This window comes from Panthera tigris, chromosome B1 (assembly GCF_018350195.1).
Source record: "Panthera tigris isolate Pti1 chromosome B1, P.tigris_Pti1_mat1.1, whole genome shotgun sequence".
In the NCBI taxonomy this organism is placed as follows: Eukaryota; Metazoa; Chordata; class Mammalia; order Carnivora; family Felidae; genus Panthera; species Panthera tigris.
Window position 1 is genome coordinate 30,545,850 of NC_056663.1, and position 12,786 is coordinate 30,558,635.

The window sequence follows — 12,786 nt, forward strand, 5'->3', positions numbered from 1 at the left end:
CCTAGTATAGACTTAAATCCATAAGGTCAAGAAGCTGGAAGAACTCCAAACAGGATAAACCAATGAAATCCATACCGGGACACATGATAATTAAACTTCTGAAAACTAAAAGCAGAGAAAATAATCTGAAAAGCCACCAAAGAAAACTGACATCTTACTTATTGGGAAAAATAACTTGAATGGCAGCAGATTTCACTTCAAATAGTACTCATATATCTCCATTTCATAGGTGAATAAACGGAGGTAGTTAAACATTCAGTAAGTTTGTGAAGAAGCCAGGTTGTTTGATTCCAAGGTCTGTGCTCTTACCTCACGCTTAATGAAGCTATAATTAGGCAGCCACTACTTTAAAGATTCACATACATTCAAGCCCAGTTCACCAGAACACCAAGTTGTATAGCTCTGTGGAACCACGCCCCAGTTAATAATAAAATGTGATTCTATCTGGAATGTTTTTCATACATATATGTGCTTCTTGGGACTCTCCCTGAAGTTTCAGAGAAATTCAGAACTGTTGGAAGATTCAAATGTTCTAGATCCTACAGAGACTCAACTTAGACATAGTAACTATATACATAACTATTTATAAACTTAAGAATGAACATAACAAGAACCATGCAGTACCTATAAAATGAAAATAAAATACCTACGGCTAAAAGAAATAAAAGATTTAAAGACTTCCACTTCAAGGAATATGAGGTAGATGTACTTTCCCCTGTTCTTCCTTCTAATTACAACTAAAATTCCTGGGCACTATATACAAAACAAGCATACGAAGACTCTGAAAGATAGAAATAAGGCAGATAGGCTCGGGAATATCAGGGCCCGAGAAATGAGATGAGTTACATTAGTGGGAGGTTTGTTGTTGTTGTTGTTGGTTTTTATTTATTTGTTATCTCTTATATCCCACTTTTGGTGCTAAGGAAGCTGGAAACCTGGGAATGCAAACTGTACAGACAAAAAATCCATCTGCAAAAAGTCTGCTATCTGCAGCCAAAGGAACAGGATAGGGGCAGCCTAGAAAGAGAAACTTTTTAGATAATCTATTCCATCCAAACACAAAAACAATAAAAAAAAAAAAAGTGGCCCCCACTCATGTCAGTAAAGAGTAAGTAGAAAGTCAAGACTTCCTCTCCAAGAGGTTTCAACAAGGTGTCCCAACACCTTTACAGTAGTGTCACAGAAGAAAGTATGACTTTTGTTGCTTTCATTCCCTTAGAGAAGTAAAGAAGCCTTACTTTCCGTGTTAGGGGAGATCACCTGGGAAGTCTGGACTTCAACACCTACCCAGCATTAATGAGGCATTCCTTCCCTTCCTTGGTGAGTGGTGTTAGAAGCAGCTTAGTGAAGAGTCAAGACATTCACCATCTCCCCTTAGTTACAAAGCCACTGCCACCATGCTGCCAGTGGGACAATGGGAAGAGCTGGACTTGAAGCCTGCCCACCAATAACAAGGATCCCCCTACCTTACATGCAAACAAGGCTGAGTAGGGAGCCTGGACTTCTATTTCCACTTTAGAGTAGTAAGTTGGTGCCTCACTTTCCACTTTCAAAGAGATATTACACAAAGCCAGCTAAAATAGAGGCTTACATAAAACCAGCCTCATGATCCAAAAAGTCCAGGGTTAAATAAAAAATTACTAGTCATACCATGAATGAGAAAGATCTCAAAACAAATGAAAAAAGGCAATCATCAGACACCAACACTAAGATGGCAAACATGTTAGGATCTGACAAAGATTTGAAAGAAGCCATGATTAAAAATGCCATAATGGCAATTATGATGATGCCTGAAACAAATGAAAAAATACAAAGTCTTGGAAAAGAAACAAGAGGTATAAAGAAGAACCAAATAGAAAATTTAGAACTGAAAGCTATAATAACTGAAACGCAGATTTCAGTATAGGGGCTCACCAGCAGAACAGAAGCCACAGAGGAAAGAACTAATGGATAGGAAGATAGAGCAATAGAAATTATCCAACCTGAACAACAGAGTGAAAATAGACTGGACAAACTGAAAAGAACCTCATAGTTGTGGAATTATGATAAAAGATCTAATATTTGTGGCATTGGATTGCTGGAAAGCAAAGAGAAAGGGTGTGCATAGGGGGGAGTTGAAAAGGTATTCAAAGAAATCATGACTGAAACTCCTCACGTTTTGCAAGAGACCTAAAACCACATATTCAAGAAACTTGATGAATCCAAAGAAGGATAAACCAAAGAAATTCTCATATAGATGCCGCATAATTAAACTCCTGAACACTAAAGAAAAATGTACACTATCCATAGTGGAAAAACAACTTGAATGGCAGCAGATTTCTCATCAGAAACCATTGGGATCACAAGGAAGCAGCATGATATGTTTTAAGTGCTGAAAGAAATCAACTGTCAATACAGAATCCTACACCCAGGGAAAATATCCTTCAGGAATAAAGGACATTCAAAGGTGAAATAAAATTAAGAATTTGCCACCAGTGTACCTACGCTGAAAGAAGGGTTAAATGAAGTTCTCTGAACACAAAGGAAATGACAATAGGAGGGATCTTGGAATTTCAGTAAAGAAGAAAGAACATGGTTAGAAAACTCTGAGTGAATACAATAAGTTTAATTTCTCTTGAGTTTTCTAAATTATAACTGATGTTTAAAGCAAAAATGATAACACTGTTGTGATTCTAAGTGTATCTAGAGGGAAGATTGAAGACAAGTATATTAAAAATGAGACAGGGTAAAGGAAAATGAGGCAGTAGGTAAAATGACACACCAGTAGACTATGATTAATTATATACATATAATGTGATAATTAAAGCAAGCGGTGAAAGACAAAGACAGGCAGAGTGAATTAAAAACATGACACACTATATGCTGTTTACAAAGAATTCGTTTCAAAAACAATGATATAGTCAGGTTCAAAGTAAAAAGAAGGAAAAAATAAACGATGAGAACAATTTTAAAAAAGCATGAAAGGCTATGCTAATATTAAAGTAAACCTCAGAACAAAGGCAATTACCAGAGACAGAGATCAGGGATAAACATTATATGATGAGAATATTGTCAATTCACCCAGAAGATGTAGCAATCATAAGTGAGTATGCAGACAACAGAGTTGGAAAATACGTGACGCAAAACTGATAGACCTGAAAAGAGAAATAGACAAATCCACTCATTATAGTTGGAGAATTCATTATCATCACTCAACAATCGATAGAAGACAGAAAAACCAGTAAAAATATGGAGGAACTCAACAATAACATGGGACAACAGGATCTAATTAATATTTATTGAACATTGTACCCAACAACAGCAGAATATACATCCTTTTCAAGTACTCATAGAACATATAGCAAAATAGGCCTTGGACCATAAAAAACAAACCTCAACACACTTAGGAGAATTGCAATACTCCGAACGTGTTCTCCAACTACCAAAGAACCAGACTAGAAATCAGTAACAAAATAATGGGAACATCTCCAAATGCTTGAAAAGTGAACAGCAGATGTTTATGCAATCCATGGGCCAAAGAGGAAGTCTCAAAATAAATATAAAGAGTGCATGGAACTGAATGAAAATGAAAACACATCAAAATTTGTAAGACACATCTAAATCAGAACCAACAGGGAAATTTATAGCCCAAATGCATACATTAGAAAAGAGGAGATGTCTCATATCAATAATCTAAACTCCCACCTCAAGAACCAAAAAGAAGGGAAATTAAAACCAAAGAAAGATGGTAAGAGCAGATCTCAGTGAAATTGAAACCAGAAATAAAACACTGAATGAAACAAAGATCTGGTTCTTTGAAAAGATCAATAAATTGACAAACCTTGAAAAAGGCTGTCAAAGAAAAAACAAAGACTTACCAACACCAAAATTGAAATAAGGGTTGTCACTATTAATACTGCAGACATCAAGGGGATAATAAGGGAATTTGACAACTTGGACAAAAAAACAAACAAAACAAAAATTACTACAACTCTCCTGATCCAAAATATATCATTTGAACAGTCTTATAAGTATGTATTTTAAAAACTGAATTCACTGTTTAAAAATTCCTAAAAAGGAAATCTCCAAGCTCAAATGGTTTCTTTGAGAATTCTACAAAATATATAAAGATTTAACAAGCGATTCTATACAAACTCTGAAAAAATAGAAAAGAACACTTCCGATTCATTTTGTGAAGCTGGTATTAACATGATGCCAAAATTTATAAATTGATAAAATATAAATCTCTATATATTAGAAAATCAAGTTAAAAGATAAATAAAAATTACAGGGGCATCTGGGTGGCTCAGTCAGTTAAGCATCTGACTTTGGCTCAGGTCATGATCTCACGGTTCGTGCTGACAGCTCAGAGCCTGGATCCTGCTTCACATTCTGTGTCTCCCTCACTCTCTGCCCCTCCCCCACTTGCACTCTGTCTCTCTCTCAAAAATAAAATTAAAAACAACATTAAAAAAATTTACAAAATGTAAATAAAAATACAAAAATATTTGGGGCAAAAAATAGTGTATAGAGAAACAAAGCTACGGCCCAATATCACTTATGAATATAGACACACAAAAATCTTTAATAAAATACTAGCATCTACAATTCAGCAACAAATAAGAATTATATACCACATCCAAGTGAGATTTATTCCAGGGATGTAAGACTGATTCAATATAAAAAAAATGAATCCAGGTAATCTGTAATATTAATAGCTAAAGAAGAAATATCACATGATCACCTTAACGCAGAAAAGGCATTTGACATGATTCAATACTCATTCCTGATGAAAATTCTCATAAAAATAGGAATAAAGGCAAACTTCCTCAACTTGATAAAGAGCACCTACAAAAAACTTTAGCTAAAATTATCCTTACTGGTAGAAGGACTGAATGGTTTCCTTTTGAGCTTGAGAAAAGGCAGATGACAGCACTCCGCATTCTGATTCAGTACAGTGCTGGAAATTGTACCCAGGGCAACAAGGCAAGAAAAGGAAATAAAAGACATATAGGCAGAGAAATACACTGCATGATTGTATACTTAGAAATTTTTTTTTAAACCTTTATTTATTATTGAAAGACAGAGAGAGACAGAGCGTGAGGAGGGGAGGGGCAGAAAGAGAAGGAGACACAGAATCCAAAGCAGGCTCCAGGCTCTGAGCTGCCAGCACAGAGCCCAATGAGGGGCTTGAACTCACGAACCGCAAGATCCTGACCTGAGCCGAAGTCGGACGCTTAACCCACTGAGCCACCCAGGCGCCCCTAGAAAGTGTTTTTTTTAAAGAACAAGCTATTAATACACAGACCTTGAATAAATCTTCAGCATGTATGCTGCATGAAAAAAGCTCATCCCCAAAGGTTACCTACTATATAATTCCATTAATAAAACATTCTTTTTTTGAGAGAGAGAGAGAGAGATCACACACACGCGCGCGTAAGCTAGCAGAGAAGGAGCAAAGGGAGAGAGGAGGAGAGAGAGAATCTCAAGCAGGCTACACACCCAACCCAGGGAGGAGTCCCCTGCAGGGCTTGATCTCATGACTGTGAGGTCAGGACCAAAATCAAGAGTCGGAGGTTCAACAGGTGCCCCTAATAAAACATTCTTAAAATGATGAAATTGTAGAAACGAACAACAGATTAGTGATTGTCAGGGGTGGGAAGGGTATGAATGGGACAAAGGAGCTACGGATGTAAAAGGGCAACCTGAGGGAGGTCTCTGGTGATGATAATGTTCTGCATTTTGACTGTGTCAATGTCAACATACTGTTTGTCATATTGTTTTGCAAGATGTCACCATTGGTAAAAACTGGGTAGATGGTGCATAGTATTTCTCTACATTATTTCTTACAACTGAATGTGTATTTATAATTACTGCAAGATTAAAAAGTTTATTTTTTTAGGAAAAAAAAAGATAAAAATGTAGTTACACAGCACACTACTGGCTAGAAGACCAAATTTTGCTAAGGATTATTTTTGTCCTAATTAATGAGCAGACTTTGTACAAGAGAAATCACAATCAGCTAAAATTTAAATTCTAAATTTATAAAATATAAAACCTCTTACATTAAAAAAATAGAAAATGAAAAGATAACAGGGGTGCCCGTCTAGCTCACATGTGACTTTTGATCTGTCATGAGCTCAAGACCCGTGGTTGTGTATAGAGCTTACTTAAATAAATAAGTAAGTAAGTAAGTAAGTAAGTAAGTAAATAAATAAATAAATAAAAATTATAGGGGCACCTGGGTGGCTTAGTCAGTTAAGCATCCAACCTCACCTCAGGTCACGATCTCACTGTTCATGGGTTTGAGCCTCGCATCAGGCTTGCTGCTGTCACTGCGGAGCCTGGTTCGGATCATCTGTCCCCCTCTCTCTGCCCCTCCCCTGCTTACACTCTCTCTCTCAAAAATAAAGAAACTTTTTTTTTACTTACAAAGGCCTTATTCAAATAAATAAATACTCTAAACTAGCAATAGAGAGAGGCACCAAAAAAATGGACAGTTTACAAAAGGGGAAATATGCATGATCAGTAAATAATATTATACAATGTTTACCATCCTTAGTTATCAAAGAAACATGAAATAAAACAATATTACACATGCCTCAAGTGTCTAGCAGAGCATTGACCAAACTGTGAACCTTCCTACCCCACCTGGAATTCAATTTGCTAGATCATTTTTCCTCAGTAATCTAAATGAATTCATAACAATTCTCTCTGAATACATCCATTAGAATAATTTACAAGATACTGTACTTCCCTTGACTTCTTGGCCTAGAATATCCTAATTTGTCTTCTTGGCCTTCCTTAGAATAACATTAGGATGTTAGCTGGATATTTTTTAATTCCCAAGTCTCTCCCCCAGAGGGAGAACGATGGAGTCTAGGAAAAGGGCCTATAATCCAGATCTCAGAGGTGCAGGTGTTTATAAGAAATGATACCTCCATTAAGCACATCCCACACACTTCTCCCAGAACTGGGTGTGACACCCTCAGAAGCCTTGTTACGGTCGGTACGCTTAGCCACAGGCCAGTATGCACAATGATACATACGTTTTAGGTTTCCAAATTTTGAATGTACTTTATGGTTTTGTTTTTCTCCTAAGATACATCTCTCCATTTGTCTTAGTTTATGCTGCTGTAACAGAACACCATAGGCTAGATGGCTTTAAAGAACAAACATTTATTTCTCATAGTTCTGGAGGCTGGGAAGTGTAAGATCAAGGTGCTAGCCAATTTGGTGTCTGGTGACAGCCTTCTTCCTGATCTACAGATGACCACCTTCGTGCTATATCCTTACATAGAGGAGAGAGAAATCATCTCTCGTCTCTTCTTATAAGGGCAGTAATTTGTTCACGTGAGCTCCACCCTTGTGATCTAATTACTTCCCAAAAGTCCCTTATTCCATCACATTGGGAAATAGTAATTCAACATGTGAATTTGAGGGGGACACAAAGATACTGTACGTAGCACTTTTAGATCAAGTTATGACCAGATTGCGCAAAGTTTCTCCTCTTAGTCTATGAAAGACTTGAAAAAAGAGAAGGAATTAGACTTTTGGTCTGAGGTTGGGAAGTAAACAGCCTGACCCTAACACTTACAGGGCAAGAGAATAGATGGAGACACTTAAATACTGTGAGCTTCGAGGCATTCAAAGTCAAGCCAAGCAATCCTGGCCCACAAGGCGTGACTGATCTCCCCACCAGTGGCCAGTCTTCAGTTATGGTTCTTTGGGTTTAGAGGTAGGCACATAAGCTTTGCAAACTGCTCTTTGGAAGTAGGACATGGTAAAGAGCCTACACAGGTCCAGAAAGTGTCTGGACAAAGAATTCTGAGGTTCCAGTAACCTAAGCATAATCTAGAAGGGAAAGGTATGGTCTCTACATGAACAAGTCTTTTTTTGGCCCCAAGAATGCCCCATCAGGAGGAGCTCAGCTAGAGAGCATAAGGGAGTTTTCAGAAGCCCAGAGCCCAGGGAAAGGATGCTTCTTGCCAGATCTAGGAGTAATTTTCCACACAAGTGGAAAATTTTATAATTCAGTCTGTTGACTATTCAAAAATGAACAAGCAATTTGATTGGTTTCATTCCCAGGCACTCACCCAAAATGATCTTAATGAGTCATTGTCCATACTTCATCTTTATCTTCTCACAACTTAGGCATTATTGGGAAAAGTGAGATAGACCTGGAAGATTTGGTGAGTGTTCTTTTTCTTTCTTTTATATTTGCATGGGGTGGGGGTGGGGAAGGTACACAGATCAGAGGTTCAGAGGTGGAATATGTCTCTGCTTATGTTCTCTGTTGCAATATGATGGAATGCACACACATATCACTGCTAAGATGGTAACCAAGGCATTCCTCTTTTATTTATGCCCCATCTCTATCCTAAAAGTATGAGACAGAATTATTATTCATTATAACTCACTGTGAATTGTAAGCTTTTGTCATCATACAATGTGCTTTCACATATGGCATTTTATTTCACTCCAGTATAATAGATTGCATTTGAGAATAACTCTTGATTCCTAACTTTTGGTTCAGTAATAATAAACAACTTCACATATTCATTGGATAAATATATGCTAAATGCTTTTTATGCATCAGGTACTATGTACCATGTTGGAAATATAATAGTGAGTGTTTGTGTCCTCACTAAATTTATAATCTAGTGGGGAAAACAGACAAAAAGAAGGAAAAAATAATTATCAAATTTTAATAAGTAGCTTTTATGTGGATAAAACACAAGAGACTGAAATGCAAAATATACAGTGGCATGGGGGGAACTATTTCAGGTCTTTGTTTAAATAAAGATCCCTAAAATTTTTAAGGAAGCCTTTTCTGACCACTCTACCAAAAGTAGCAATCATTCTATTCATCTTCTCCCCTTTGTTTTCTCATACACACACACTCACACATACATTTGCTTCCTTATTTTGTTTTTCTCTCTCTCTTCTCATATGTAAGTTCTGTGAGGACAGGAACTGTTAACCTTTTTACTGTGATCGTTGTTTTTCTTTCTCTTCTAGGACTAGAATAGTGCCTGATACAGAGTAGGTGCTCAGTAAGTACTTATGGAATGGATGAGTGAATGAATGAATGAATGAATGAGCTAGTCAGGAAGAGACTTTCCAAAAAGCAAATATATAAACTGAGACCTAACAATGGATCCAATCATGCAAGGGGTAGGTGGGGTGGGAGGAGACCTTTCCAGGTAGAGGAAACAGCAGCTGCAAAGACCCTGAGACAGGAAAGAGGTTAACATTTAAGGAACAGAAGGAAGGCCCATGTGCTGGAAGCATGTGTTAGGAAGTGGCTGGAACTGAGTTTACAGGCCAAGGTAAACATTGGGTTTCACTGTAAACACATGGGGAAGAGATATAAGCAAGGAAGCTTAAACATAACCACTGTTGCTCCTGTTTAAAGTATCTATTGGAGGATGACAAAAGTGTGACCAGAGAGACCAGTAATGAGACTAATAGATATTAGCCTGTATCTATTGTGCACTTACTCTTACCAGGCACTGGTCCAAGTGCTTTATGTATCATTTTATTTAAGTAAAATTTTAGCTTGATTGATTGATAGATTCTCTCAATATTTTTCAAATTATTTTTCTCAAGCTTTATTTTTCCATATTATAATCTACTTCAGTATAATATCAGATACAGCAAGAAAAAAAGTCATTATTTTAAGGTTATTATGTTAGCATTTAATGGAGCTCCAAAGAGAACACCACAATTTTCATGTATTTTTCTTCTGAAAATTTTGAGAAATGTTCTCATAGATATTTAAGAAATACAACTGATTCTTAAGCATTTGAAAATGGTGTTTGGAGGAGAATAGTAATCCAGCAATGTGTGGGATCATCTAGGTTAGGGGATATTCTAAAGTGGGAATTTAGCTGGGAAATGGATAGGTAATCCAGATATTAGGCAACAAAGCCTGTACTAAATTGACTCCAGTGAGAAATAGGCAAAGAAGATAAATACAAGAAAAACCACAAGAAAATAAAATGGAAACAATTTGATTGAATAGGGGGAAAGCAGAAAAGGGAAGAATTAAAGATGTCTTCAAGGTTCTGAGAAAGAGGGATGTGTGCACTGTACGTACGTAGCACTGTTGATACCCTGCCCAGATCCCCTTCATGGACCCACTGCATCTATCCCCCAACTGCTGTAGATATTGTGGATTAGGACTCACAGTTACGCTCTTGCCTGGACATGTGCCCTCAAGAATTGTCCTCAGCCGACTGGAGCTGCCCTTCCCCCAGCTGCCGGGGGGGGGGGGGGGTTATGTCCCCCCTCTCCGAGGACTGATGTGGGATGTGCCCGCAAGGGGAGACAACTTAAGAAGCTATTCATTCCCCTTAAGCCATTCCCTCTAAGATCAGGCTGAAGCTGGTTTTCAGCTGAAACCACATCTTTGCTTCGCTTCTGTCCTTGCCTCATCTGTTTCCCTCACTTCGTTACACGTTGCTCCCGAGAGCACTTCCTCAAGAAGTCACTTACTCCAGAATCCCTGTCTTAAGCTCTGCTTCTATGGATACTGACCCCAAGATAGAAGAGTATGGAAGAGCTGGAGGAACGGACAGAAAAAGGGAACTTAAGAGAAGGGTGTTAATTTGGATTTGTTTGATAAATACTATCAATCCTTACCAACATAGTCTTAGTTCTCTTGGATGCACCTTTCACGCATGCTCACAGCCAGTGGAGGAAACTGTGAGATACTGAAGAAGTAAGGCACCTTACAAGTACATCCGATCAAAAACTGACTTTATGATATCACTTCTTTGACTAGAGATCCAAATGCCCATTGGATGAGTCCTAAGTGCCTTTTATTGAGTGACCCAAATTTTGAAATCTAAGTACTTTTCAGATAGAGAATGGAGAACCCATGAACACCTAGGGATCAGCAAAACATCCCCAACAATTTTTCAAGCATTTTATTTTTGGCAAAACTCAATTTAACTCATTTTGCAAGCACTCTTCCCTCCAGTTTTTAAACCCATGGGTATTTCAAAGGAAATTTAATCCATATGTTTCTGATTCATTTACATTTTAAGTCATAAAAATGTTATTTTTATAAGAGCTGTTTGATATCCAAGAAACTTTCTGAGCCTTTTAAAAAATCTCTTTAAAGTCTTGTTGGTCGGAGCCAGGGAGCAGACATGATGTGTGATGCACCACCCGAAAATGTGATCCAGACAGACTCAACCAGAGACTGACCTCAGAGCAATGCTTGCCACATCCAGCCAAAAAAATAATGGCAACGAGATGATCAAGAAAGTTGGTCTGGACACCAGAGAGTCTTTGAGAAACACAAGAGAAGCCAATGGAAAATGATAGCAAAGATTAAAGTAGGATTCATTAGCGTGTCACTGATGTGTTTGGGCATATAAGGACCAGACTTGCATGCATTACAACAAGCTATCGTTCCTGGCAGCTTTCAGGAAGATCTGCAGACTTCTAGAGGACAAAGTCCCCTATCACCACCCAAATATTTTACGTGAAGAAAAGCGTGCCTTTCTCAGTATTGTATATTAGAGTAAAACATCAAAATAACATTCAAAGGACTTTTAATTAATTTATTGCATATGTGTACAGAGTACTAGGCAGTGATTAAAAGGATGATGTAAATATGTGTTTAATGATACAGAAAGATGTGACACATTGCTAATTGAGAATTATGGTGAGAAAACTGTACATGATATTGGGACCACATTTTTGGTTAAGAAAAACCAAATATAAAAAACATGTTTTTATATATGCATATCAAAATACTAAAAAGTAACTGTGGTTAGGATAATTGACAGGACTGGATGCCTTTCTTTGCTCAGCTACGTTATTGCTTTTAACTTTTCTACAATATGCATTGTGTAAGTTAACAACAACAATAACAACCACCACCACCACAACAAACTACTTTTGTCTGCACTTTAAAAATTGCGCAGAATAGTATTCCTATAGTGTTGTGAGAGGGTAATGCCCTTCTCTTTCTCCTCATTTCTTCTGCTCAGGAACAATAGTGCATGGGGTCCAAGCCGGAGGGGGTGCTACAGCAAGCACAGATGATCAAATCGTCTGAGATTGCTGGAATGCAGTCGTTCATCTGGAATGGCTGAATCTATGGTGACCATGCTTTCTGAACCCCAAATTGGTCACACGATCTAATGTGTGGGGGGCATACGACAGGAGAGATTATTTTAAATCAGAACCGCTCTCAAAATTGTAGGACATATGGTCGTTCTGGCTACAAGGCACGTTGCTTCAGAAAGGAAGAAAAATTCGAAAAGGCAATCTATGGAGCGCTCTGAAGGAAAAAATAATGGCTGGTAATTTATAAAACTGCGGTTGTTCATACCGAACATCCCCTGAACAAGGAGAACTCTTTTGATTCCCCCTCATGTAGACATAGACAGCATTTGAAATCCAAAGGACTATTACTCTCACATCTGTTGGCATCTATTTAGTTGCTGTCTGAAGTACTCCCTGTACAAAATGTGCACAACTGCCGATATTAATTATCTCATAAATTCTCTCGAAACCTGTAAAATCAATGCTCTCCCCTGGAGAGCCACTCCCCCTAATGTCATTAGCACCCCATTTCCTCTCCCCTTGGCTACCATCCCCACCCACCTCAGGACTGGTTCTGAGTCACAGGCCACTTTACTTTCGGTTCAGCTGGGCTCCTAACACCCTCTTTGATCATCAAGACAGGGCAAAGGAAAGCAGAAACATCATTTTCTGGGGCCCTATTAGTAGAGAAAAGTTAGATAAATGATCCTTAATGCTTTCATTACAAAAAAAGAAAGTGAT

The 12,786-nt window shown here is 37.8% G+C and overlaps 1 long non-coding RNA gene across 6 annotated transcripts in view; it reads right to left on the reverse strand.

The window, feature by feature from the left end:
• The window catches only part of LOC122237872, a 179,892-nt gene that overhangs the window by 18,418 nt on the left and 148,688 nt on the right, over positions 1 to 12,786 (reverse strand). Inside the window, exon 5 of one of the 6 annotated variants that reach the window (XR_006216583.1) lies at positions 12,607 to 12,722. The exons of the other annotated variants lie outside the window; for them this stretch is intronic. This is a non-coding gene — a long non-coding RNA (uncharacterized LOC122237872). The remainder of the gene's footprint in view (positions 1 to 12,606; positions 12,723 to 12,786) is intronic. 6 annotated transcript variants of the gene reach the window in all.